Below are 6,000 nucleotides of genomic sequence, written 5' to 3'. Positions count from 1 at the left end.
CAGCGACGGCCGCCCAGTGATCCAAAACACTGTCTCTGTGGAGGAGGGGGCAGGGGGGGTGAGGACGTGTAAGCGTCCCCGTCCACCCTCAGGTCCCTCCTGCTGCCGGTGTTATGCACTACCTTCTCCTGCAAGACAGAGGATAGTGTGTCAGTGAGTATCCTGCAAGGTGTGTGGGTAATGTGCCTGTCATGGTCGGATAGCTGCCTGTGTGTGTGATCTGTGAGTGGTGGTTGTGTGGCCTGCAAGTGTGGTACTATGTGCGGGTGAGTATATGCCATTGCATACTGATTGTATGCAGTGTTTGTTGGTGGGTGGGTGACAGGGGGTGTGATGCATGGAGCAGTGATGCAGTTGGTTGGATGTGCCACTTGACACTTGCATTCACTCACCTTGACCACTTGTGTCAAATCATTGAACTTCTTTCGGCATTGCACCCATGTGCGTGGTGCCATGCTCCTAGCATTGACTTCCTGCCCACAGCCTGCCAATGACTGTGGAGCTGCAGGCTGGAGGATCTCCTGCCACCCTGCGGGTACATGCTGGCCCTCCTTTTGTCCACTCCTTCCACCAGGGTTCCAGTGCATCACCCGAGAAGCGTGGGGTCCTCTCTCGCGCCGGTCCTGCCATCCTTGCGGCCATCTTTCCCTCCTCCTAGTGGACTGTGCATGTCCCATTTAAAATGTGCATGTGTGCTGAGCACACCCCATTTCCAACTTCCTCATTCTCCGTGCAGCCTCTCAGTAGCGCGTGTAATGCTGGCTGCACGGAGATATCACGATAAGTAGGCAGCTCAAAATTCACGTGCTGCCTGCGCAGGGGCCATCGGGTGCGGGGTTATAGCGATTCACGCTACCTACGCCCGAAAATGGGCCCTATCGAATTTTCCCCCACTGAATTCAACAGGGTGTTCATTCAAAAATGCTTTATTTGGGAAAAACAGCACTGTTTGACAGCTCTTCGTTATCAAAGTTTGTTGCATAAGAAACTTTACAAAAGCCTTTGAAATACTGTAACTTATCTAATCAGTTTTCTCAATTTATATCAAATATTTGTTTGGAAAGGACAGATCAGATTGGCACTCCCTTGACTGTTAGTGTTATAAATACCTGAACGGTCAACTCTAAAATCACCCCATTTTTCTTTGAGAAAAGTTAAGGATGGCTGCCAGCTGGTTATGTTACAGTGTCGTTCTCTTCACAGCTCTCATTTCTGGGTCTGCTGTTGAGGATTTAGACCTAGGTCCCATTTTAAAAGCTGACCCAACCAATTCAGAGGTCCTTGAGTCTGCTGATTTTGCTTTGCAAGCGTACAACTTTCATCTCGGGAACGACTATATCTACAAGATCACCAAGATTCTATCTGCCAAAAAGCAGGTAACATTGACAGGATTCAACATAACTGAGAACAGTATGTTAAAAATTAAAATACCTATTGCTGTTGTACAGGGGTTTTAGTTGTTGTGAACTATTGAACTGTCAAGTCACGGCCCAGATCACTTGACCCTCAAGGGCTAAATGATCAGTGGGAATCAGCTTTAAAATCTTTTCAAAATCAGAGAATGTTAGGAGTTGGGATTTGTTTGATTACCTGATTACAGGTCCATTTAAACTAATGGAGCTGCATTTGCTTTCAAGAATGACACATCCGAATGAGTTACAACTTAAAACTAAGCAGGCTAGTTCAAAGTACTAACTGATTTCTTCATCGTAAGAACAAAAGCTGAACTGGGAATATTAACGGATAGATTTTATTTTTGCCACCAGGTTTTTGCTGGGACCAAGTACATCTTGGAAGTTGAGCTGGGAAGAACCCAGTGCAAAGCACAGCAAGCTATGAGTCTCAATGCTTGTCCTTTACTTATAACTACAGGAGTTACTGAGGTGAGTGGGACATGGTGACATTGCCAAGGCCAATCTATGAAAGTCAATGACCTGTGAAATGTCCTGATACAGATTCCTTTTGTTCTTCCAGCACCTACTGTGCAACTTTGATGTATTAAGCACTCCCTCACTTGAGCGAAGAGTGCTTTTGGACAGTCGCTGCAAGCCAGTCAAGTGAATCCTAGACTCACACAGTAAGAAGAATAGCCTGTTGCATGTTAATGACCTTCTGCACTTATGGTGGCAAATCTACCCAGCATGTTGCGATTGCGTCCATTTTATATTGTCAACAATGTTAAATCTACCACGCTGACTGTTCACTGTAAGAACATGCTCTAATTACATAGGATTTTCTTTAATGGTGCTACAGTCACATAACTTGTATTTCAAATAACAGCTTTCAGTCAAACTAGCCTGGTGTTCAGAAATATCTCAACACCTTGTCACATTATGGATCAATGTTTATTTGGTAGAAGATTTGATGGCATTTTAACCACTGCTAGTGTTGAGCATGTTGAAGTAAAATATTTTCCATTATATGCTTTCTTTGTAAAATAAAGGCTTGAATAAAAGTTTGTTGAGTATCTAATCAATGTGTTCTGAATTAAAACCCTTTACAAACACCAGTCGAGTATGATAGCCGAGAAGTTATGGCACTGGATGAGCAACCCAGTGGTTAGAATCATAGAATCATACAGCGCAGAAAGAGCTATTCAATTAGACCCAAATAGTCCCACTCCCCTGAACTTTCCCCATAGCCCTGTAATTTTTCCCTTTTCAAGTATTTGTCTAATTCCCTTTTGAAAGTCACTATTGAATCTGTTTCCACCACCCTTTCAGGCAGGGCATTCCAGATCGTTATAATTTGCTGCATATAAAATTTTTCCTCATTTCCCCTCCTGCCAGTGGAAACAGTTTCTTCCTATCTGCTCTATCAAAACCCTGTATAATTTTGAACACCTCTTAAAACACCCCTTAACCTTTCCCAAGGTCTTAACATCCTTCCTGAAGTGTGGTGCCCAGAGTTGGACACAATGGGCTCGATTTTCAAGGTAAAAGAACGGGTGGGTTGGGGACGGGGTGGGGGGGACATTGAAAATTGCCACCATTTCAGACCCGCCCCCAATCCACCCATTTCCGTTTTTCATGGGGGTGGGTGGCCAATCCGCTCCCAGGAGGCGGGTAGGGCCTTAAAACCTTTCAAGGAGGCTTCAGGCCTCCATTTTTAACTAATTCCCCATTTCAACCCCGGGGGGCCGGAATTCCCGGGCCTCCTGTTTTACGCCTTGTGAAAGGAGGCGAGAAGGCTCGGGACTGCAGGTACGTGCCTGGCAAGGCACAGCTTGTGGGCCTGGAGGAGCGGAACTGCTTCCCCCAGGCCCAACAAGCCTACCTGCACTGACCCCCCTCCACGATGGCGACCCCCACCCCCGATCCTCCCCCTTCGAGCGCGGACACCCCCCCGAATCCCACCCCCCCAGTGACTGATCCCGATCCCACCCTCATGACTTGCGACCCCTGTGCCCACCTGCACCCGTTGCCCACCCATGCCCCCTGTCCCGTTCCCCCCCCCCCATCCATGCAAACAAAGACTTACCTGCTGACGTTCTCTCTCTGGTTGGTCTCCCGTCTGACTGAGAACAGCCTGTCAATCAGCCGGTCAGTCAGACGGGAAACCGACAAAAAGATCGAAGACGTCCTTAGGTCAAAATCGTAAGAACATCCGGGAAACTCGTACTAATGGGTTTCCTGACCTCAAATTGACCCCACCACCCGTTTCCTGGCTCCGTTTGAAAATTGAGCCCAATAGTCCAGCTGGGGCCTAACTATAAAGGTTTAGCATAACGTCCTTGCTTCTGTACTCTATGCCTCTTTTTATAAAGCCCTGGATTGTGTATACTTTTTTAACAGCTTTATCAAATTGTCTGGCAACCTTCAAAGATTTATCTATTTGAACCCCAAGGTCTCTCTGTTCCTACACCTCCTTTAAAATTGTACCATTTCATTTATATAGGTGGTGAGGTCAAATCCCACCATGGTAAGATGTGATCACTGAATTCATTAAATTCGGTAACTTATGGGTCGCCATCAGAAATATGACCCTGAATGCTGCCGGATTGTTGTAAAAATCTAACTGGTTCACTAATATCTTTCAGGGAAGGGAAACTACCACCCAAATGTGGTCTGGCCTAAATGTGACGCCAGTCCCACAATATAGGGCTGATTTTAATTCCCAGGGGAAGCTAGGAGAAGTGGACGACAATCACATGTGGGATTTTCATCAGAGGTCCAGCAGGTTTTAACTGCCGGGTCTCCTTCGAATGCTCCCACTCAGTTGCTCGCTTGTTTTGGGTGGAAGTGGCAACTGGTCAGCATGGGGGCGGGGGGGGGGTGAAGATCGGGTGGCCAAGAAGGTTGCTGGCAGCAAGGTAAGTCCGGGAGGGATATGTTGCAAGAGTCCGGCTGAGGAGAGAGGAGTCCAGGGCAGCAGAGGCCTGGACTTTATTCCTGCTCCTCCTGGCCCCACTAAGAGGGCCTCGTTGGCTTCCCGACAGCATTACCTGCAACGGGCACCCTTCTTAGGAGTGGGTTAAAACGCCATCGGGATCCCATGTACGAAATGGAACCCTGATTATGATTTATTAATGAGGCTCCAGTCAGAGTCCAATGGGAGCTTCATCTGTCAACAAAACCTGTGGCGTTAAAATGGGGAATCGACGGGAAATGAAGCCGTTCCATTTTAACTGCTTATCCGCTTCTTCCCCACTGATTGGGGATAATTAAAATTCCCCTTATGGGTTGACTCTTTATGCCCTCAGGGCAACCAGGGATGGACAATAAATATTGCATTCCCAGTGTCACCCATACCACCCAATTATTTACATTTGTTAATACTTCCTTCACAGTATAATAACTGAGGTAAATAGTATAAAATAAGTACAAGGTAAATATTTTATGGGAACAGGAGGGGGTCATTCAGCCCCTCGAACCTGTTGTGCAATTCAATTAGATAGTGGCTGATCTGTACCTCAACTCCATTTACTCACCGTTGCTCCATATCACTCGATACCCTCACCAAACAATATCGATCTCAGTCTTGAGAATTTGAATTGACCCAGCATCCACAGCCTTTAGGGGGCAGAGAGTTCCAGATTTCTACGACCTCATGTGAGCAAATGTGAGTCCTGATTTCACTCTAAAATGGCCCAGATCTAATTCTAAGACAAAATTGTTGCCAGTGTAGGAGGACTTGATGCTCTGATCAATCACACAAATAACAGAGCTGTAAAGTGTCAATTCATTGCTTGGATATGAACAGTACTTGGTAATAAAGTCTTGTGTAATCCTCAAAACAGTTCAAGCGTCCAGTGATTTTGGATAAACTTGATTCTTTGCTCTTTATCCTTTTAATGCATTCAATATCCCTGGCTGTTCAAAACTCTTAACATTTCAATTGTTCCAGTATCCGCAGCTTTTTGAGGGAGTAAGTAACAAATTTCCACTACCCTTTGTGTGAAAAAGTGGTTCCTGATTTCACTCTTAAATGGCTTAGTTCTAATATTAAGATTAATAGATTAAGATTAAGAATCCTTAGTTCTGGATCCCCACCAGAGGAAATAATTTCTCTATATCTATCCTATTGAATCTCTTTATCATTTGAAACACCTCAATTAGATCATTCATCAATCATCTCAAGGGAATACAAGCCAAATTTATGCAAACTGTCCCTATTTAAACTACTGGTTTTAGCACAATACATAAAGGGACACATCATTAATGTCACTAATATGCTAAACGGTCCTTAAAAATGAAATATTTTTGAACACATAGCAACAATGTCTTGCGTTGATATAAACCCCCACCCCCCAAATCGAAGAATATCTTGGAGTGATTTACAAGAGGGAGGGAGAACACCAAGTGGGAAGTCATGACAGATTGGGGGTAGGGAATGGAGGCATGGTCAAAGAGATAGTATCATCAGGAGGCGCTTCAAGGAAGAGTGAGGAATAAAAAGCTACATGACTGCCTGTATGCTTGTATACAAATTAGTTCATTAATGTCCATATTAACAATCCATTATAGAACAAAAAGCTATGTAATGTAAGTTATGCAGTAG

Source organism: Heptranchias perlo, chromosome 8 (assembly GCF_035084215.1).
Source record: "Heptranchias perlo isolate sHepPer1 chromosome 8, sHepPer1.hap1, whole genome shotgun sequence".
NCBI lineage: Eukaryota > Metazoa > Chordata > Chondrichthyes > Hexanchiformes > Hexanchidae > Heptranchias > Heptranchias perlo.
Note: the sequence above shows the minus strand (reverse complement) of the source record.